The 21,857-nt window shown below is 38.1% G+C and overlaps 18 non-coding genes across 18 annotated transcripts; all 18 read right to left on the bottom strand.

Moving 5' to 3' along the window:
- Positions 1-621: 621 nt before the first annotated feature.
- On the bottom strand, positions 622-740 carry LOC141302884 (5S ribosomal RNA). Its single transcript, XR_012342869.1, has one exon. It is a non-coding gene; the product is annotated as a 5S ribosomal RNA (ribosomal RNA).
- An 84-nt stretch (positions 741-824) lies between these two features.
- On the bottom strand, positions 825-943 carry LOC141303163 (5S ribosomal RNA). The gene has a single exon (XR_012343146.1). It is a non-coding gene; the product is annotated as a 5S ribosomal RNA (ribosomal RNA).
- An 84-nt stretch (positions 944-1,027) lies between these two features.
- On the bottom strand, positions 1,028-1,146 carry LOC141302883 (5S ribosomal RNA). The gene has a single exon (XR_012342868.1). It is a non-coding gene; the product is annotated as a 5S ribosomal RNA (ribosomal RNA).
- Positions 1,147-1,899: 753 nt separating this feature from the next.
- LOC141302882 (5S ribosomal RNA) lies at positions 1,900-2,018 on the bottom strand. The gene has a single exon (XR_012342867.1). It is a non-coding gene; the product is annotated as a 5S ribosomal RNA (ribosomal RNA).
- Positions 2,019-2,771: 753 nt separating this feature from the next.
- LOC141302880 (5S ribosomal RNA) lies at positions 2,772-2,890 on the bottom strand. Its single transcript, XR_012342866.1, has one exon. It is a non-coding gene; the product is annotated as a 5S ribosomal RNA (ribosomal RNA).
- A 753-nt stretch (positions 2,891-3,643) lies between these two features.
- Positions 3,644-3,762, bottom strand: LOC141302879 (5S ribosomal RNA). The gene has a single exon (XR_012342865.1). It is a non-coding gene; the product is annotated as a 5S ribosomal RNA (ribosomal RNA).
- Positions 3,763-3,846: 84 nt separating this feature from the next.
- On the bottom strand, positions 3,847-3,965 carry LOC141302877 (5S ribosomal RNA). Its single transcript, XR_012342863.1, has one exon. It is a non-coding gene; the product is annotated as a 5S ribosomal RNA (ribosomal RNA).
- A 753-nt stretch (positions 3,966-4,718) lies between these two features.
- LOC141302876 (5S ribosomal RNA) lies at positions 4,719-4,837 on the bottom strand. The gene has a single exon (XR_012342862.1). It is a non-coding gene; the product is annotated as a 5S ribosomal RNA (ribosomal RNA).
- A 753-nt stretch (positions 4,838-5,590) lies between these two features.
- On the bottom strand, positions 5,591-5,709 carry LOC141302875 (5S ribosomal RNA). The gene has a single exon (XR_012342860.1). It is a non-coding gene; the product is annotated as a 5S ribosomal RNA (ribosomal RNA).
- Positions 5,710-6,462: 753 nt separating this feature from the next.
- LOC141302874 (5S ribosomal RNA) lies at positions 6,463-6,581 on the bottom strand. The gene has a single exon (XR_012342859.1). It is a non-coding gene; the product is annotated as a 5S ribosomal RNA (ribosomal RNA).
- An 84-nt stretch (positions 6,582-6,665) lies between these two features.
- On the bottom strand, positions 6,666-6,784 carry LOC141302873 (5S ribosomal RNA). Its single transcript, XR_012342858.1, has one exon. It is a non-coding gene; the product is annotated as a 5S ribosomal RNA (ribosomal RNA).
- Positions 6,785-7,537: 753 nt separating this feature from the next.
- On the bottom strand, positions 7,538-7,656 carry LOC141302872 (5S ribosomal RNA). The gene has a single exon (XR_012342857.1). It is a non-coding gene; the product is annotated as a 5S ribosomal RNA (ribosomal RNA).
- A 753-nt stretch (positions 7,657-8,409) lies between these two features.
- On the bottom strand, positions 8,410-8,528 carry LOC141302871 (5S ribosomal RNA). Its single transcript, XR_012342856.1, has one exon. It is a non-coding gene; the product is annotated as a 5S ribosomal RNA (ribosomal RNA).
- An 84-nt stretch (positions 8,529-8,612) lies between these two features.
- LOC141302869 (5S ribosomal RNA) lies at positions 8,613-8,731 on the bottom strand. The gene has a single exon (XR_012342855.1). It is a non-coding gene; the product is annotated as a 5S ribosomal RNA (ribosomal RNA).
- Positions 8,732-9,484: 753 nt separating this feature from the next.
- Positions 9,485-9,603, bottom strand: LOC141302868 (5S ribosomal RNA). The gene has a single exon (XR_012342854.1). It is a non-coding gene; the product is annotated as a 5S ribosomal RNA (ribosomal RNA).
- Positions 9,604-9,687: 84 nt separating this feature from the next.
- LOC141302867 (5S ribosomal RNA) lies at positions 9,688-9,806 on the bottom strand. Its single transcript, XR_012342853.1, has one exon. It is a non-coding gene; the product is annotated as a 5S ribosomal RNA (ribosomal RNA).
- Positions 9,807-10,559: 753 nt separating this feature from the next.
- On the bottom strand, positions 10,560-10,678 carry LOC141302865 (5S ribosomal RNA). Its single transcript, XR_012342851.1, has one exon. It is a non-coding gene; the product is annotated as a 5S ribosomal RNA (ribosomal RNA).
- Positions 10,679-21,697: 11,019 nt separating this feature from the next.
- On the bottom strand, positions 21,698-21,816 carry LOC141302864 (5S ribosomal RNA). The gene has a single exon (XR_012342849.1). It is a non-coding gene; the product is annotated as a 5S ribosomal RNA (ribosomal RNA).
- Positions 21,817-21,857: the final 41 nt, after the last annotated feature.

Genomic DNA, 21,857 nt, shown 5'->3' with positions numbered 1-21,857 from the left:
AATCGGCCTTATCAGCCGAGTTACAAGACTAAAATGGGATCAGATTTAACTGTGAGAGATGACTAGTGGTTAAAAGAATGAGACATAAAAGAAGATTGGTTTAAATAGATTTGGTTTATTTACAAGGTTCACATAAAAGACTTTAAAACAACACGATAAAACGAGGTAAACGCTGTTAAAAGAATACAGTTCATTTGTCCATACCCTAAAAACAGTCCAAGAATCCCAGTGTGTTGATAAGTCCAATGTGAGTGTCCACCGGTGTATATACAATCCACAGAAAGTGTAATCCAAAGTTTGCAGGTGGTGAATGGAAAGGTGAGCTCTAAAATTAGCAACTCCTCAATCCAACAGTTTGGTGACTGTCCTTTGTTTGTCATGCTGCTCTCTTATACAGTTGTACTTCCTGCTTCCTGTCATGTGTCTAGTCACATGGCAGGCCAACCATCCATTTTTTAAAGACACACACTCACTTAAAATGTTAAGAGTAATAAAATGGCCTAAAAAACATGTAAAACACTTAAAACTCTATAATACATTTAAATGATTGTAATAAATAGAGCGGTAAAACACGTCTTTCTAAAAGCCAGCATATTATATAAATAGTGAAGAAAAGGCAAAAGCTTACAGCACCTGGTATTCCCAGGCGGTCTCCCATCCAAGTACTAAGCAGGCCCGACGCTGCTTAGCTTCCGAGATCAGACGAGATCGGGCGCTCTCAGCGCGGTATGGCCGTAAGCGAGGGCTGCTCCAAAAAGTGGGCTATTTAAAGATCAGCCTCCGTAAAAGCCAGCATATTATATAAATAGTGAAGAAAAGGCAAAAGCTTACAGCACCTGGTATTCCCAGGCGGTCTCCCATCCAAGTACTAAGCAGGCCCGACACTGCTTAGCTTCCGAGATCAGACGAGATCGGGCGCTCTCAGCGCGGTATGGCCGTAAGCGAGGGCTGCTCCAAAAAGTGGGCTATTTAAAGATCAGCCTCCGTAAAAGCCAGCATATTATATAAATAGTGAAGAAAAGGCAAAAGCTTACAGCACCTGGTATTCCCAGGCGGTCTCCCATCCAAGTACTAAGCAGGCCCGACGCTGCTTAGCTTCCGAGATCAGACGAGATCGGGCGCTCTCAGCGCGGTATGGCCGTAAGCGAGGGCTGCTCCAAAAAGTGGGCTATTTAAAGATCAGCCTCCGTAAAAGCCAGCATATTATATAAATAGTGAAGAAAAGGCAAAAGCTTACAGCACCTGGTATTCCCAGGCGGTCTCCCATCCAAGTGTAACAATCGGCCTTATCAGCCGAGTTACAAGACTAAAATGGGATCAGATTTAACTGTGAGAGATGACTAGTGGTTAAAAGAATGAGACATAAAAGAAGATTGGTTTAAATAGATTTGGTTTATTTACAAGGTTCACATAAAAGACTTTAAAACAACACGATAAAACGAGGTAAACGCTGTTAAAAGAATACAGTTCATTTGTCCATACCCTAAAAACAGTCCAAGAATCCCAGTGTGTTGATAAGTCCAATGTGAGTGTCCACCGGTGTATATACAATCCACAGAAAGTGTAATCCAAAGTTTGCAGGTGGTGAATGGAAAGGTGAGCTCTAAAATTAGCAACTCCTCAATCCAACAGTTTGGTGACTGTCCTTTGTTTGTCATGCTGCTCTCTTATACAGTTGTACTTCCTGCTTCCTGTCATGTGTCTAGTCACATGGCAGGCCAACCATCCATTTTTTAAAGACACACACTCACTTAAAATGTTAAGAGTAATAAAATGGCCTAAAAAACATGTAAAACACTTAAAACTCTATAATACATTTAAATGATTGTAATAAATAGAGCGGTAAAACACGTCTTTCTAAAAGCCAGCATATTATATAAATAGTGAAGAAAAGGCAAAAGCTTACAGCACCTGGTATTCCCAGGCGGTCTCCCATCCAAGTACTAAGCAGGCCCGACGCTGCTTAGCTTCCGAGATCAGACGAGATCGGGCGCTCTCAGCGCGGTATGGCCGTAAGCGAGGGCTGCTCCAAAAAGTGGGCTATTTAAAGATCAGCCTCCGTAAAAGCCAGCATATTATATAAATAGTGAAGAAAAGGCAAAAGCTTACAGCACCTGGTAATCCCAGGCGGTCTCCCATCCAAGTGTAACAATCGGCCTTATCAGCCGAGTTACAAGACTAAAATGGGGTCAGATTTAACTGTGAGAGATGACTAGTGGTTAAAAGAATGAGACATAAAAGAAGATTGGTTTAAATAGATTTGGTTTATTTACAAGGTTCACATAAAAGACTTTAAAACAACACGATAAAACGAGGTAAACGCTGTTAAAAGAATACAGTTCATTTGTCCATACCCTAAAAACAGTCCAAGAATCCCAGTGTGTTGATAAGTCCAATGTGAGTGTCCACCGGTGTATATACAATCCACAGAAAGTGTAATCCAAAGTTTGCAGGTGGTGAATGGAAAGGTGAGCTCTAAAATTAGCAACTCCTCAATCCAACAGTTTGGTGACTGTCCTTTGTTTGTCATGCTGCTCTCTTATACAGTTGTACTTCCTGCTTCCTGTCATGTGTCTAGTCACATGGCAGGCCAACCATCCATTTTTTAAAGACACACACTCACTTAAAATGTTAAGAGTAATAAAATGGCCTAAAAAACATGTAAAACACTTAAAACTCTATAATACATTTAAATGATTGTAATAAATAGAGCGGTAAAACACGTCTTTCTAAAAGCCAGCATATTATATAAATAGTGAAGAAAAGGCAAAAGCTTACAGCACCTGGTATTCCCAGGCGGTCTCCCATCCAAGTACTAAGCAGGCCCGACGCTGCTTAGCTTCCGAGATCAGACGAGATCGGGCGCTCTCAGCGCGGTATGGCCGTAAGCGAGGGCTGCTCCAAAAAGTGGGCTATTTAAAGATCAGCCTCCGTAAAAGCCAGCATATTATATAAATAGTGAAGAAAAGGCAAAAGCTTACAGCACCTGGTATTCCCAGGCGGTCTCCCATCCAAGTGTAACAATCGGCCTTATCAGCCGAGTTACAAGACTAAAATGGGATCAGATTTAACTGTGAGAGATGACTAGTGGTTAAAAGAATGAGACATAAAAGAAGATTGGTTTAAATAGATTTGGTTTATTTACAAGGTTCACATAAAAGACTTTAAAACAACACGATAAAACGAGGTAAACGCTGTTAAAAGAATACAGTTCATTTGTCCATACCCTAAAAACAGTCCAAGAATCCCAGTGTGTTGATAAGTCCAATGTGAGTGTCCACCGGTGTATATACAATCCACAGAAAGTGTAATCCAAAGTTTGCAGGTGGTGAATGGAAAGGTGAGCTCTAAAATTAGCAACTCCTCAATCCAACAGTTTGGTGACTGTCCTTTGTTTGTCATGCTGCTCTCTTATACAGTTGTACTTCCTGCTTCCTGTCATGTGTCTAGTCACATGGCAGGCCAACCATCCATTTTTTAAAGACACACACTCACTTAAAATGTTAAGAGTAATAAAATGGCCTAAAAAACATGTAAAACACTTAAAACTCTATAATACATTTAAATGATTGTAATAAATAGAGCGGTAAAACACGTCTTTCTAAAAGCCAGCATATTATATAAATAGTGAAGAAAAGGCAAAAGCTTACAGCACCTGGTATTCCCAGGCGGTCTCCCATCCAAGTACTAAGCAGGCCCGACGCTGCTTAGCTTCCGAGATCAGACGAGATCGGGCGCTCTCAGCGCGGTATGGCCGTAAGCGAGGGCTGCTCCAAAAAGTGGGCTATTTAAAGATCAGCCTCCGTAAAAGCCAGCATATTATATAAATAGTGAAGAAAAGGCAAAAGCTTACAGCACCTGGTATTCCCAGGCGGTCTCCCATCCAAGTACTAAGCAGGCCCGACGCTGCTTAGCTTCCGAGATCAGACGAGATCGGGCGCTCTCAGCGCGGTATGGCCGTAAGCGAGGGCTGCTCCAAAAAGTGGGCTATTTAAAGATCAGCCTCCGTAAAAGCCAGCATATTATATAAATAGTGAAGAAAAGGCAAAAGCTTACAGCACCTGGTATTCCCAGGCGGTCTCCCATCCAAGTGTAACAATCGGCCTTATCAGCCGAGTTACAAGACTAAAATGGGATCAGATTTAACTGTGAGAGATGACTAGTGGTTAAAAGAATGAGACATAAAAGAAGATTGGTTTAAATAGATTTGGTTTATTTACAAGGTTCACATAAAAGACTTTAAAACAACACGATAAAACGAGGTAAACGCTGTTAAAAGAATACAGTTCATTTGTCCATACCCTAAAAACAGTCCAAGAATCCCAGTGTGTTGATAAGTCCAATGTGAGTGTCCACCGGTGTATATACAATCCACAGAAAGTGTAATCCAAAGTTTGCAGGTGGTGAATGGAAAGGTGAGCTCTAAAATTAGCAACTCCTCAATCCAACAGTTTGGTGACTGTCCTTTGTTTGTCATGCTGCTCTCTTATACAGTTGTACTTCCTGCTTCCTGTCATGTGTCTAGTCACATGGCAGGCCAACCATCCATTTTTTAAAGACACACACTCACTTAAAATGTTAAGAGTAATAAAATGGCCTAAAAAACATGTAAAACACTTAAAACTCTATAATACATTTAAATGATTGTAATAAATAGAGCGGTAAAACACGTCTTTCTAAAAGCCAGCATATTATATAAATAGTGAAGAAAAGGCAAAAGCTTACAGCACCTGGTATTCCCAGGCGGTCTCCCATCCAAGTACTAAGCAGGCCCGACGCTGCTTAGCTTCCGAGATCAGACGAGATCGGGCGCTCTCAGCGCGGTATGGCCGTAAGCGAGGGCTGCTCCAAAAAGTGGGCTATTTAAAGATCAGCCTCCGTAAAAGCCAGCATATTATATAAATAGTGAAGAAAAGGCAAAAGCTTACAGCACCTGGTAATCCCAGGCGGTCTCCCATCCAAGTGTAACAATCGGCCTTATCAGCCGAGTTACAAGACTAAAATGGGGTCAGATTTAACTGTGAGAGATGACTAGTGGTTAAAAGAATGAGACATAAAAGAAGATTGGTTTAAATAGATTTGGTTTATTTACAAGGTTCACATAAAAGACTTTAAAACAACACGATAAAACGAGGTAAACGCTGTTAAAAGAATACAGTTCATTTGTCCATACCCTAAAAACAGTCCAAGAATCCCAGTGTGTTGATAAGTCCAATGTGAGTGTCCACCGGTGTATATACAATCCACAGAAAGTGTAATCCAAAGTTTGCAGGTGGTGAATGGAAAGGTGAGCTCTAAAATTAGCAACTCCTCAATCCAACAGTTTGGTGACTGTCCTTTGTTTGTCATGCTGCTCTCTTATACAGTTGTACTTCCTGCTTCCTGTCATGTGTCTAGTCACATGGCAGGCCAACCATCCATTTTTTAAAGACACACACTCACTTAAAATGTTAAGAGTAATAAAATGGCCTAAAAAACATGTAAAACACTTAAAACTCTATAATACATTTAAATGATTGTAATAAATAGAGCGGTAAAACACGTCTTTCTAAAAGCCAGCATATTATATAAATAGTGAAGAAAAGGCAAAAGCTTACAGCACCTGGTATTCCCAGGCGGTCTCCCATCCAAGTACTAAGCAGGCCCGACGCTGCTTAGCTTCCGAGATCAGACGAGATCGGGCGCTCTCAGCGCGGTATGGCCGTAAGCGAGGGCTGCTCCAAAAAGTGGGCTATTTAAAGATCAGCCTCCGTAAAAGCCAGCATATTATATAAATAGTGAAGAAAAGGCAAAAGCTTACAGCACCTGGTATTCCCAGGCGGTCTCCCATCCAAGTGTAACAATCGGCCTTATCAGCCGAGTTACAAGACTAAAATGGGATCAGATTTAACTGTGAGAGATGACTAGTGGTTAAAAGAATGAGACATAAAAGAAGATTGGTTTAAATAGATTTGGTTTATTTACAAGGTTCACATAAAAGACTTTAAAACAACACGATAAAACGAGGTAAACGCTGTTAAAAGAATACAGTTCATTTGTCCATACCCTAAAAACAGTCCAAGAATCCCAGTGTGTTGATAAGTCCAATGTGAGTGTCCACCGGTGTATATACAATCCACAGAAAGTGTAATCCAAAGTTTGCAGGTGGTGAATGGAAAGGTGAGCTCTAAAATTAGCAACTCCTCAATCCAACAGTTTGGTGACTGTCCTTTGTTTGTCATGCTGCTCTCTTATACAGTTGTACTTCCTGCTTCCTGTCATGTGTCTAGTCACATGGCAGGCCAACCATCCATTTTTTAAAGACACACACTCACTTAAAATGTTAAGAGTAATAAAATGGCCTAAAAAACATGTAAAACACTTAAAACTCTATAATACATTTAAATGATTGTAATAAATAGAGCGGTAAAACACGTCTTTCTAAAAGCCAGCATATTATATAAATAGTGAAGAAAAGGCAAAAGCTTACAGCACCTGGTATTCCCAGGCGGTCTCCCATCCAAGTACTAAGCAGGCCCGACGCTGCTTAGCTTCCGAGATCAGACGAGATCGGGCGCTCTCAGCGCGGTATGGCCGTAAGCGAGGGCTGCTCCAAAAAGTGGGCTATTTAAAGATCAGCCTCCGTAAAAGCCAGCATATTATATAAATAGTGAAGAAAAGGCAAAAGCTTACAGCACCTGGTATTCCCAGGCGGTCTCCCATCCAAGTACTAAGCAGGCCCGACGCTGCTTAGCTTCCGAGATCAGACGAGATCGGGCGCTCTCAGCGCGGTATGGCCGTAAGCGAGGGCTGCTCCAAAAAGTGGGCTATTTAAAGATCAGCCTCCGTAAAAGCCAGCATATTATATAAATAGTGAAGAAAAGGCAAAAGCTTACAGCACCTGGTATTCCCAGGCGGTCTCCCATCCAAGTGTAACAATCGGCCTTATCAGCCGAGTTACAAGACTAAAATGGGATCAGATTTAACTGTGAGAGATGACTAGTGGTTAAAAGAATGAGACATAAAAGAAGATTGGTTTAAATAGATTTGGTTTATTTACAAGGTTCACATAAAAGACTTTAAAACAACACGATAAAACGAGGTAAACGCTGTTAAAAGAATACAGTTCATTTGTCCATACCCTAAAAACAGTCCAAGAATCCCAGTGTGTTGATAAGTCCAATGTGAGTGTCCACCGGTGTATATACAATCCACAGAAAGTGTAATCCAAAGTTTGCAGGTGGTGAATGGAAAGGTGAGCTCTAAAATTAGCAACTCCTCAATCCAACAGTTTGGTGACTGTCCTTTGTTTGTCATGCTGCTCTCTTATACAGTTGTACTTCCTGCTTCCTGTCATGTGTCTAGTCACATGGCAGGCCAACCATCCATTTTTTAAAGACACACACTCACTTAAAATGTTAAGAGTAATAAAATGGCCTAAAAAACATGTAAAACACTTAAAACTCTATAATACATTTAAATGATTGTAATAAATAGAGCGGTAAAACACGTCTTTCTAAAAGCCAGCATATTATATAAATAGTGAAGAAAAGGCAAAAGCTTACAGCACCTGGTATTCCCAGGCGGTCTCCCATCCAAGTACTAAGCAGGCCCGACGCTGCTTAGCTTCCGAGATCAGACGAGATCGGGCGCTCTCAGCGCGGTATGGCCGTAAGCGAGGGCTGCTCCAAAAAGTGGGCTATTTAAAGATCAGCCTCCGTAAAAGCCAGCATATTATATAAATAGTGAAGAAAAGGCAAAAGCTTACAGCACCTGGTAATCCCAGGCGGTCTCCCATCCAAGTGTAACAATCGGCCTTATCAGCCGAGTTACAAGACTAAAATGGGGTCAGATTTAACTGTGAGAGATGACTAGTGGTTAAAAGAATGAGACATAAAAGAAGATTGGTTTAAATAGATTTGGTTTATTTACAAGGTTCACATAAAAGACTTTAAAACAACACGATAAAACGAGGTAAACGCTGTTAAAAGAATACAGTTCATTTGTCCATACCCTAAAAACAGTCCAAGAATCCCAGTGTGTTGATAAGTCCAATGTGAGTGTCCACCGGTGTATATACAATCCACAGAAAGTGTAATCCAAAGTTTGCAGGTGGTGAATGGAAAGGTGAGCTCTAAAATTAGCAACTCCTCAATCCAACAGTTTGGTGACTGTCCTTTGTTTGTCATGCTGCTCTCTTATACAGTTGTACTTCCTGCTTCCTGTCATGTGTCTAGTCACATGGCAGGCCAACCATCCATTTTTTAAAGACACACACTCACTTAAAATGTTAAGAGTAATAAAATGGCCTAAAAAACATGTAAAACACTTAAAACTCTATAATACATTTAAATGATTGTAATAAATAGAGCGGTAAAACACGTCTTTCTAAAAGCCAGCATATTATATAAATAGTGAAGAAAAGGCAAAAGCTTACAGCACCTGGTATTCCCAGGCGGTCTCCCATCCAAGTACTAAGCAGGCCCGACGCTGCTTAGCTTCCGAGATCAGACGAGATCGGGCGCTCTCAGCGCGGTATGGCCGTAAGCGAGGGCTGCTCCAAAAAGTGGGCTATTTAAAGATCAGCCTCCGTAAAAGCCAGCATATTATATAAATAGTGAAGAAAAGGCAAAAGCTTACAGCACCTGGTATTCCCAGGCGGTCTCCCATCCAAGTACTAAGCAGGCCCGACGCTGCTTAGCTTCCGAGATCAGACGAGATCGGGCGCTCTCAGCGCGGTATGGCCGTAAGCGAGGGCTGCTCCAAAAAGTGGGCTATTTAAAGATCAGCCTCCGTAAAAGCCAGCATATTATATAAATAGTGAAGAAAAGGCAAAAGCTTACAGCACCTGGTATTCCCAGGCGGTCTCCCATCCAAGTGTAACAATCGGCCTTATCAGCCGAGTTACAAGACTAAAATGGGGTCAGATTTAACTGTGAGAGATGACTAGTGGTTAAAAGAATGAGACATAAAAGAAGATTGGTTTAAATAGATTTGGTTTATTTACAAGGTTCACATAAAAGACTTTAAAACAACACGATAAAACGAGGTAAACGCTGTTAAAAGAATACAGTTCATTTGTCCATACCCTAAAAACAGTCCAAGAATCCCAGTGTGTTGATAAGTCCAATGTGAGTGTCCACCGGTGTATATACAATCCACAGAAAGTGTAATCCACAGTTTGCAGGTGGTGAATGGAAAGGTGAGCTCTAAAATTAGCAACTCCTCAATCCAACAGTTTGGTGACTGTCCTTTGTTTGTCATGCTGCTCTCTTATACAGTTGTACTTCCTGCTTCCTGTCATGTGTCTAGTCACATGGCAGGCCAACCATCCATTTTTTAAAGACACACACTCACTTAAAATGTTAAGAGTAATAAAATGGCCTAAAAAACATGTAAAACACTTAAAACTCTATAATACATTTAAATGATTGTAATAAATAGAGCGGTAAAACACGTCTTTCTAAAAGCCAGCATATTATATAAATAGTGAAGAAAAGGCAAAAGCTTACAGCACCTGGTATTCCCAGGCGGTCTCCCATCCAAGTACTAAGCAGGCCCGACGCTGCTTAGCTTCCGAGATCAGACGAGATCGGGCGCTCTCAGCGCGGTATGGCCGTAAGCGAGGGCTGCTCCAAAAAGTGGGCTATTTAAAGATCAGCCTCCGTAAAAGCCAGCATATTATATAAATAGTGAAGAAAAGGCAAAAGCTTACAGCACCTGGTATTCCCAGGCGGTCTCCCATCCAAGTACTAAGCAGGCCCGACGCTGCTTAGCTTCCGAGATCAGACGAGATCGGGCGCTCTCAGCGCGGTATGGCCGTAAGCGAGGGCTGCTCCAAAAAGTGGGCTATTTAAAGATCAGCCTCCGTAAAAGCCAGCATATTATATAAATAGTGAAGAAAAGGCAAAAGCTTACAGCACCTGGTATTCCCAGGCGGTCTCCCATCCAAGTGTAACAATCGGCCTTATCAGCCGAGTTACAAGACTAAAATGGGATCAGATTTAACTGTGAGAGATGACTAGTGGTTAAAAGAATGAGACATAAAAGAAGATTGGTTTAAATAGATTTGGTTTATTTACAAGGTTCACATAAAAGACTTTAAAACAACACGATAAAACGAGGTAAACGCTGTTAAAAGAATACAGTTCATTTGTCCATACCCTAAAAACAGTCCAAGAATCCCAGTGTGTTGATAAGTCCAATGTGAGTGTCCACCGGTGTATATACAATCCACAGAAAGTGTAATCCAAAGTTTGCAGGTGGTGAATGGAAAGGTGAGCTCTAAAATTAGCAACTCCTCAATCCAACAGTTTGGTGACTGTCCTTTGTTTGTCATGCTGCTCTCTTATACAGTTGTACTTCCTGCTTCCTGTCATGTGTCTAGTCACATGGCAGGCCAACCATCCATTTTTTAAAGACACACACTCACTTAAAATGTTAAGAGTAATAAAATGGCCTAAAAAACATGTAAAACACTTAAAACTCTATAATACATTTAAATGATTGTAATAAATAGAGCGGTAAAACACGTCTTTCTAAAAGCCAGCATATTATATAAATAGTGAAGAAAAGGCAAAAGCTTACAGCACCTGGTATTCCCAGGCGGTCTCCCATCCAAGTACTAAGCAGGCCCGACGCTGCTTAGCTTCCGAGATCAGACGAGATCGGGCGCTCTCAGCGCGGTATGGCCGTAAGCGAGGGCTGCTCCAAAAAGTGGGCTATTTAAAGATCAGCCTCCGTAAAAGCCAGCATATTATATAAATAGTGAAGAAAAGGCAAAAGCTTACAGCACCTGGTAATCCCAGGCGGTCTCCCATCCAAGTGTAACAATCGGCCTTATCAGCCGAGTTACAAGACTAAAATGGGGTCAGATTTAACTGTGAGAGATGACTAGTGGTTAAAAGAATGAGACATAAAAGAAGATTGGTTTAAATAGATTTGGTTTATTTACAAGGTTCACATAAAAGACTTTAAAACAACACGATAAAACGAGGTAAACGCTGTTAAAAGAATACAGTTCATTTGTCCATACCCTAAAAACAGTCCAAGAATCCCAGTGTGTTGATAAGTCCAATGTGAGTGTCCACCGGTGTACAGATCTGGCCATTAAAAATGCGTCTATTTTCACGCGGCAGCCTGCAATTCGGCACGCGTGGGCACGCGTCCTACCGCAGCGGCTTTTTTAGATTTTTTTACAACGTTGTTGCACTTCATATAATATCCACCAGGTGGCGCAAGGAACAACATTCTGTAGCCAAACACCATGGCCAGCTCTAGGGGGCGTTGGTCACTAATACCAGTACAATAGTTCAATGATTCCTCTTTCCTGAAATTATGGTTCCAACCAATAGCAAAAAGATAGCCTATTCATAAGCAGGTGCAGTTGTATTGTTATTTTGTTTTCTTTCTTTGTTTTCTTGACGAACATTTATTAAACTGCATCGGAAATAGAAATGTTAATTTCAGTTATTTTATTTTTCCAACCGACAACTGACGTAAACCGCTAAATTCGTTTTCAGGGATTAATTATACACAAGCAAGAAGCAGCATAAACATCAGAACCTCACGCGCAGAGCTTATGCACAGAGAAAAACCCAATAAACCTATATATAATAATAAATAAAATAGGCCCATATAAGAAATATATGTTTTTCTTTTCTGAATGAATAATAATTTAACAAATTAATAAGTAGCAAGCCTGTATGCAGAATTTTAGGCAATTTCTGTGATGCGCCCTTAAACCAGCATCTTGTTTCCATTATTTTTATTTTTTTTACAAGTAGCCTACACATCTGTTTTTTTTTTTTTTTAATTGTGATTGTACACAAATAACAGAAATATGTAAAATAACATAGTTTTGAGCAATGCCGTACTCTTGAACGAGTATTGTAAGCTGTATCCACTTTATTAAGGGGAAAAAAATCAAGTGATCCTGACGGCGCCGCGGGCAGTTAAATAACTCGACAACTTTCACCTTCACAATAAAATACATTATATATTTCAGCGTTTTAAAGCAACATCAAATTAAGATATGCATGTTTAAGAGGTAGTTCGTCTTTTTTCTTTTTCTAAGATACACAATTTTAGATACACTGACAATTAATTTGAGTAGAGACAAATAGAAATGGGAAGGATAAATATAAACTACAGTATTTTTGCGATTTTGGTGCTTAGAAATTTATTCTAAGCGGGCAGCGGGTGAATAATATAGTTAATATAGCGCGGAGCGGGTGGATGCGGAATAAAACCTCGTGGAAGCGGGACTGGAAAAGCACTTTGTATAGTGTATAGACTATTTAGATACTTCATCATCAAGCAAAAATGTATTCATAAGCAGGAGCAGTTTTATTATTATTTTATTTTCTTTTTTTCCTGATGAACTTTTATTAGACTGCATTGAAAATAGAAATGTTAATTTCAGTTTTTTTTTTTTCAAACGACAACCGACGCGTTTAGTTATTAGCCTATTAACGACCAGATTGTGTTAAATTACATTTAAATTTAAATTGAAACGTGGCTGTGACACATTAATAACGTTTTGAGGGGTTAATTGTATAAAGCAAAAAGCAGCAGAAACATCAGAACATCACGCGCAGATCTTATGCACAGAGAAAACCCCAAAAAAGCTGTATGTAAAATAAATAAAAATGCCCATATGCGAAATATAATTTTCTTAATGAATAATAATTTAACAAAACGAAATAAAATAAAATTAATAAGTAGCAAGCCTATATGCAGAATTGTAGGCAATTTCTGTGATGCGCCCTTAAACTAGCATCTCGTTTCCATTTTTTTTTTTTTTTTTACAAATAGCATACACATCTGTTTTTTCATTGTGACTGTACACAAATAACAGAAATATGTAAAATAGCATAGTTTTGAGCAATCCCGTACTCTTGAACGAGGTTTGTAAGCTGTATCCACTTTATTAAAGGGGGAAAAAAGTGATCCTGACGGCGCCGCGGGCAGTTGAATAACTCGACAACTTTCACCTTCAGAATAAAATACATTATATATTTCAGCGTTTTAAAGCAACATCAAATTAAGATATGCATGTTTAAGAGGTAGTTCGTCTTTTTCTTTTTCTAAGATACACAATTTTAGACACTGACAATTAATTTGAGTAGAGACAAATAGAAATGGAGAGGATAAATATAAACTACAGTTTTTATAGAGCTAAAAATTAATTTATTTATTTATTTATTATTATTATTATTTTGATTTGTTTTTGCGATTTTGGTGCTTAGAAATTTATTATAAGCAGGCAGCGGGCAAATAATATAGTTAATATAGCGGGAGCGGGTGGATGCGGAATAAAACCTCGTCGAATCGGGACTGGAAAAGCACTTTGTTATATCCTATAGACTATACTTCATCATCAAGCATGGGCGTCGGGAGCAAAATAAATGTAAAAATGTAAAAACAGAAAAAAATACTTTAGTAGGCCTATATGCCATTTTCTTTAGTCTGGTGCCTTTTATTTAATGATTTTACACAATGCAAATAGGCCATATTTACAAATATTACAAAAGACGACTATTGTGCAACATTTTCAGTGGCGTTAGTGATAATACGAGTAACATATCGTTTTTGACGCGGGAGACCCGAGTTCGCGTCTGCCTTTTGGTGAAATCATTTTCGAAATCGTCTCCCTTTTCACTTATATCATATCGGAAAGGCATTTGTTTATTTGTAAATTAATGAAATAATTGAAAAGTTGAAATAAAGTATCAACTAGGGTTAGGTCACCTTACTTAAGTGTATCTGAACACTGTACTGTACTTTTAGGAGTGTTAATAATTAATTTTTATTATTATTATTATTATTATTATTATTATTATTATTATTATTATTGTCTTTAGATTTGTTCTTACATTTTTGATGCTGTACATTAAGATGGCGCACTGCCCATGCAGTTTTTTTTTTCTTAAAAACTAATTGAAGTGAAAGGGAAGAAACCCATGTAGATTTGGCCTAATGTCCATGTAAATACTATAGCCTAGTATTATATCCTAATATAGAAAATAATTTAGACAAATAAACAGAAGGCTCACTTTTCAAAACAATAAAGCCTATATGACTGACAACGAATACAGTTGTTAAGTATCAAAAGTGCTCCAGTGAGTTATGCAATTTTTCCCCACCTTTTTTCTTTTTCTTTTTTTTTTAAAGTGGAAAAGTAGTTCTTTCCATTTCGAAGAAGTTCGTTAAGCCTGGAACTAGGCTTAAGTCTGTTCTGGGAAACCAAAGGGAAGTGTTTTTTTTTCTTCTTTTTTTTCAGTTTTCTGAAAAGTAGCCGTTAATGAGGCATCAGAGTTAAGCGGCATGCAGTATAAAGAGCGAAATGTTTATGAATGGCAGAGTGGGGGTGGGGTGGGGTGTTGAATGCTGTCTGTTGCCTTGTTGTAATCAACATTTGGAGACTTGGGGGTGCTGGGGGCGGATTCCGACTGCATTCAGTTGCATTTCGAATTCAGCATTCAAATGCATGCCAGGGAGAAAGGGAAAGCTTTCCTCCCTCGCTCCACTTTTTTCAAAACATTAGTGTCCACGGCCCTGACACCAGTGATGCGCGGGTCAGTGGATAAACAACCCGAGCCCGACCGACGTTTTCAACTAACCCGCCCGCAACTCGGACCGCCGAATAAAAAAATAAAATATTGTACCCGACCCGCCTCCTGACCCGTATGTTTAATATTAGAGTGATTATGCTGTGGAGATGCGGTCTGAAATATCCCGACATCTGAAATCCATTGGTGTACAAGCTAAAATAAAATAATGTGTCCTGTTGTAAAGTCGTTGCCGTATTGTTGTGTACGAAGTTCAGATGTTATTATTTTAAGAAATGTATATTTATATGTTTTAGGATTCTCCTTATTTTTGTTTTAGACATCCATCAATTACGGTGAATAAAAAAATGCCGCGCTGGTGGAAACAAGACTTTCGCTTCTACTTTTGAGACCGGTGTTCGGAAAAAAACTGTCATTTATGGTCATAAAAACAGAAGCTGAACATAATTCAAAACTGTAAAGTATTTGCTGAATAAAGAAAACATGAAGGATGCCGCTTAATATTTGGCTTTTATGTGAACTTTAAAGCTTATCCCTCATTCCATTTGTTTTCTTTGTTTTGTAATTTTATATTATTTTCGTGAAATGTATTTTTGCTCAACATGCATTTCTCGTGGCCACGAGTTTAATGAATAAACAAACCTGCGTGACATTAGTAACCCAGAATTATTTGAGATATTTTATTTTGAGTTAAGAAATTATTATATTAATTGTTATAGAAATTAATACAATATTAAATAATTATACAGGCGATGCTGTATATGCTAATGCTGTCTGTGCGCAATGTAGACAGCTTTCACAAGTGTTTACATGTATTACATGTTGGCCTACTTTAAATTAAATAGCCCTGCAAGAAACATTTCATGTATCCCACAATCTTGTCCATTGACTGACCTTCTTTTTTTCCGTAATATTTGTATTATTCGTTTATATTCGTTATTTTTTCCTTCATTTTGATCTCGTTACATAACATTCTGAATGTAAATGATACTGTAAAGGTTCTATGACCGGGTTTTTTACTGGAATGCAGTTTAAAGCTTAAATTTGACATATATTGTATTTTATTTAGTCTAATTAATAGACAAATAATTGAAGAGTGAATCATTCACGTAGTTTCATTTGGAAATAATTTATCGTCACACAGTAAAATAGGCCTACATTCCTTCTATTAACTAATAGTCTTTTTTTCGTATTTGTCTTAATATTATTATCATTATCATTAGTATTACTATTACTAATATTATTTTTATTAGCATGTTATTTTTGTACACTCTAAAAAGTGCTGGGTTAAAAAATAACCCAACCATAACCCAGCTGCTGGGTAACTATGGGACAGAACACGCGTTGGGTTGTTTTGACCCAAGTGCTGGGTTAAATCATTTGACCCAAAATGCCGGGTTGTTTATTTGACCCAACCAGTGGGTCAGATTAACTGTGTTGCTGGGTTAAAAACTACCAAAATATTGGGTTATTTATTGTCTAATTGCCTTGCTACCTTTATATTTACCAATAATAATATATAAATCACAAAAGAATGTAAAATTATTATTGTTTTTCTGTAATACAGTTACACAACACAAAAAATGAATATGTAAATGTCATTTTAATGAGTTTTCATATTTCTTTTTAATACAGTTTTCAAATAGGTGCAGCTGTCACACATTTTGTCCAACCCTTAAAGACACAAATACCGTTTTTAGTAGATCAGTTTCTTTTAAACACAAAACTGTAAACTAGGCACACTATATTCATATTCTTTATGTCAACATTGCAGCAGCAGAACACTCAAAAATGAATTATTACCACATTAGAATCATTCCAAACATTGTGCCATTAAAACTAAGCCAAACAAAGAGTCCACCAGACAATTCTTACAATTTAAAACATGTTACAAGTGGCCAAAAAAAAAACTTCACACATGAAGACTTATGTCCATCAATATGATATACTGCAAGCTGGAGAAATTCCCAGGCAACAAGTCCGCTTCAATGGCATGGCCTGGAACAATGGCGAAGGTCTAGAAATGTTGTTGTCTCATCCCAAGGCTCAAATCCACCATGTTGGTCCCCACCTGTTAATTATACGACATTTAGTCTTGCAACATTACATTTTGAGTTAAGTGTATTTTATGAACATAAACACAGAGGCATGAAATAAATGCTCATTTTACTTCTCAACTTTTCATGCAGTTGTGGTCAAAATTATTAGAACACTAGTATTTTCACCAGCTAAATAAGGTTTTAAGTCAGTGATTTCTATCTATTGCTGTAGTGTGTCAGTAGGAAATATTGCTTTACATTTCCATTCATTTTACCATTAATTGTGATAATCCAGTGACATTTTTGTTCTGTGCTCCACAGAGGATCTGATCTCATCATCATCCAGAAGAACTGTGACAGCGTCTCCAAGATGCTCCAAGAGACCTAACTGCAAAGCTACAGTACTGTTAAAAGTTTTAAGCACTTGTCTAAAAATGTCATAAAATGACTCTGTCAAAAATAATGTCATAAATAAATGTTCTTAATCAATTAACCTTGATTAACTAAATTAAATCAACATTTGGTTTGACCATCCTTTTTGTGTTTAAAGCAGCTTTTGCCCTACACTAGGTGCACTTGCACATAGTTTTTCAGGTAGCTTTGCAGGTAGGTCTCTTGAAGCATCTTGGGGACGTTGTCACAGTTCTTCTGGATTTAGTCTGTCTCAGTTTGTTCTGTTTCTTCATGTCATTCCAGACAGACTGGATGATGATGAGATCAGATCTCTGTGTGGAGGATTGGCTGTTGTGCCAATGTAAACTGATATTTCTCACTGACACACTACAGCAAAAGATAAAAAACACTGACTTAAAATCATTTTTTAGCTGGTGAAAATACAACTGTTATAATAATTTTGGCCACCACTGTGTTTATATATATATACACACACCCTTATTAGAGCAGAAAACGTAAAACAAAACTTACAGGTTGTACATCAATGAATGGCCTCCGGGATTCCGTGGTTTATCCAGAGTGGGCAGGACTTTGAAAGCACTTTCCCCTTTAGCATCTAAACCATAGGAATAATATGCAAACTGTGAACCATATTTTATAATCAAAACAAACTGAAACACTTTCATATGAAGATTTCTTCATTCCTTTAAATAATGCAAATTAATTCCCACCCTCATTCAACTACTGCAGGTTAAGTTTAGGTATGGGGTCAGATTCAGGGATGTAGAATATGCTCATGCAGAATAAGGCATCAGTTTGTGCTTCATAAGTACTAATTAACAGCCAATATACAAGCTAATAAGCAACTAGTTAAGTGTTACTGTACCATTGTATTTACCAGTTGATGTGTGTCAAATACAGTTGCATATTGTTTTATAGATTGACATATTATTAGAAAAAGCTTACCTTTTGTCATGTCACCCAGGAATGCACCTCGCTGAGCACTGGCAAGAATTAGGTCTGCAACTGTAGCACAGTCTTCAAAAAGTCTGCCTCTGGATATAGCTTCCTAAAGTCTTGTGAAATCTGATCAAATCTGAAAAACAAATGTGGTTCAATAAGTTTAAGGTTTATACTGGTCTCTTAGTTTGTAATGCAACACAGGCATTCACTAAAATAGAGGAAGAGTAACGGTGTGTTCACACCTTCACACCCCCTTAAGGGCAGTGTTGCCAGACGTACGATAATTATCGTATTTGTACCATAATTTTGACCTCTGTACGATGTACGATCAATAATACCACAATGTACGATAATTTCACAATTTTGTGACACCATGGTCGTTGTAATTATAGAGCTTCTATTCTCAAAGATCTAGCTGTGTGGATCGTCTACCTGCATGATTGTGAGGAGACGTGAACGTGGCGTTACGCGTGTCTTTCATCCGTTCTTACGTCTTCTCAACCAATATCATCGTGGAGAATGGCTCTCTCACGAGCACAAGTTAACGTTCCTGTCGCACTTAGGTCAGTTGTTTCAAAACTGAGGTTATTAGTTTAACAATAAAGTATAGAAAATGAGTGCTGAAAAGGATAAATAGTTGTAACATCTAGATTAATAGCTGTATTTTGAACGTTTGACTGGGGTAAGATAATTAGTTTAGCATTGCAATAAGGTATAGAAAATGAGTGCTGAAAATGATAAATAGCTGTAACATCTAGATAAATATCTTTATTTTGAACGTTTGACTCAAATACGATAATTTTCTCCCAAATACGATAATTTTGAGCTTCTGGTACGATACTTGGACATTTCCAATCTGGCAACACTGCTTAAGGGGCCGTTCACATGCCGCGCCTAAAAACGCGTGAAAACGCAAGACGCGTCGCTTTCTTTCCAAAAACGCAGCTTCCTCTCCCATGGCGTCTGCCGTTGCTAAGCAACCATGTCCCGTGCCTGGAAAAAATGAGCTTCCATTATGAGCGTATAATAACGAACTTCAGTGCGCAAAAAACGCGACATGTGAACGGCCACATACACCACGAGAGATTAAGTCTAACTTTACATACTGTAGCTAAGACAACATTACATTTAAGTAATAAACAATAGTACATACCTGTCATATTGTGGTTTAACATTATTAAAGTAAGGGACATAGCGTTTTAGCTAATGCAGATAAGTTACCTCAAGGAAAAAACCGCGAAAATGCTCAACATAAAACATATGGATCTATCGTTGGATTCGGCACGTCGCAAACATTTACTTGAAAAATATGCCCTTAAAAGATAAATTTTTGTATGAAATGATCTAATTTTGACAAAACATTACAAAGCAATACAGTATGCAGACAGTAAAGGAACTTACCCCCGTATTTCTGACCTACTCTTTCCATAAGGCGTTAAAATAAAGGCCATATGTATACTGTAAATTATACAAATAACACTACACACACACACACACACACACACACACACACACACACACACACACTTTATATAACAATAACGCGATTGTTGAGGCAAAAAAGTACATAGGCTGCTTAAGTTACAACGTTCGTCATTCACGGAATAAAATGCCAACCCCGCACAGCGACATATCAAATATTGCATTAAACAGTGAAATCAGTACGCTCTAAAACACAACTTATTAAAAGTAAAGGTAAATAATTATATAATCATATTATTAATTTACCTTATAATCCTGCTTGCTGCGAGGTGCGTGACCGCCTGGCGAGGAGACGAGTGAAGAATCCAGAATGTTCGATGAAGTGAAAAAAATAAACAAACCGGTTGGGTCAAAATAACCCAACCCAGGTGTTCATAGTGAAAGAACCCCTTATAGTCCATTTGACCCAGCATGATCAACCCAACTGTGTGTTTACAGTGCCTCAAACAACCCAACATTTTGACCCAGCACAATTAACCCAGCAATGTGTTTACAAAAATAACCCAGCACTTTTTAGAGTGTATATATTTTTATTTCCGTGCGTTTCCACCCCTTAATTTGGCTCTCTTTAACGTTCATGTAAATGATTCTGTAAATGCTTGACATATGCTATATGACTGATTTTTACTGGAATGTAATTTAAAGGTTGAATTAAACATATTTTATTTTGTTTCGTCTAATTAATAGACTAGACTATTTAAATACTAAACTGTTTTACTGAGAAATGAATCATCACGTAGTTTCATTTGTAAATGAAAACATGCTCATTTATCTTCACACACGGGGATAAATACAATCAAAAAGTCAAAACGTTATTGGCATAGTTGTCAGGCGTTAAAAATAAATAGCCCTAACCAGGTATTGAAATAATAATAACCTATAATAATAATAAATAATAAGTGATTTAGAGCTATCTACTTTGAATCTCTTAACCTAAATAACTTTCTGTATATGCTATTTGGCATATATTTAGCAAATATTGTGAACCATAATTATGCCAATAAAGTTTTGACTTTATGATTGTATTAATGCCCGTGTGTGACCATACGATTTACAAATGGAACGTGAATGATTCACTCGACAATGAAACACTATAAAGGTTATAATTAGACTAAAAATGAATATATATATATATATATTTAAAATCCCAGCCATATAGCATAATCAAAGCTTTAATGGCATGCCAGCATTTATCATTAACATTCGGAATGTTAAGAGATCGAAATTAAGGGGGACATAATGAATATAAACGAATAATACATTTATTACAGAAAAAAGAGGATCAATTAATGGATAAGACTTTAGGATGCATAAAATGTTTCTTGCAGGGCTATTTAATTTGAAGTACTTATATGTAATAAATTCTTGATAAACTTTTGAATGCTGTCTACATCGCGCACAGACATTCGCATATACAGCATTGCCTATTGTTAATATATAACTTAATATTGCATTAATTTCTATAACAATTAATAAAATCATTTCTTAACTCAAAATAAAAAAATATTAACAAACCTATCTCTGATAATCCTGGGTTATGGTTACGCAGGTTTGTTTATGCATTAAACAAGGATGTCATTACCTCGACAAAATAATCTTGTGGCCACGACATAATATGACATTCCCAGGAATTAATATCTCGTGGCAATGACAAAAAGTAATATGACATTCCTACGAATTCATTTGTGTGGCCACGACAAAAATAAGTGAACCGAAGGTGTCCCCTCCAGGTTACCGTACCTTTTAGTTTGCAGCAATGTTTTCAGCCTGCTCCAGTCCAGTGCGTTACATGACTGCCCCCTACTGATCATGTCTTTCCTATGTCATTGTATTTTCCGTGTTCCCTTGGAATACACCGGCGTCACGCGAGACCACTTTACTTCCCGCGCGCATTTTAAATGGCCAGATCTGTATATACAATCCACAGAAAGTGTAATCCAAAGTTTGCAGGTGGTGAATGGAAAGGTGAGCTCTAAAATTAGCAACTCCTCAATCCAACAGTTTGGTGACTGTCCTTTGTTTGTCATGCTGCTCTCTTATACAGTTGTACTTCCTGCTTCCTGTCATGTGTCTAGTCACATGGCAGGCCAACCATCCATTTTTTAAAGACACACACTCACTTAAAATGTTAAGAGTAATAAAATGGCCTAAAAAACATGTAAAACACTTAAAACTCTATAATACATTTAAATGATTGTAATAAATAGAGCGGTAAAACACGTCTTTCTAAAAGCCAGCATATTATATAAATAGTGAAGAAAAGGCAAAAGCTTACAGCACCTGGTATTCCCAGGCGGTCTCCCATCCAAGTACTAAGCAGGCCCGACGCTGCTTAGCTTCCGAGATCAGACGAGATCGGGCGCTCTCAGCGCGGTATGGCCGTAAGCGAGGGCTGCTCCAAAAAGTGGGCTATTTAAAGATCAGCCTC

This window comes from Garra rufa, unplaced genomic scaffold (assembly GCF_049309525.1).
Source record: "Garra rufa unplaced genomic scaffold, GarRuf1.0 hap1_unplaced_001, whole genome shotgun sequence".
NCBI classification, from domain to species: domain Eukaryota; kingdom Metazoa; phylum Chordata; class Actinopteri; order Cypriniformes; family Cyprinidae; genus Garra; species Garra rufa.
Note: the sequence above shows the minus strand (reverse complement) of the source record. Positions and strands in the feature narration are given on the sequence as shown.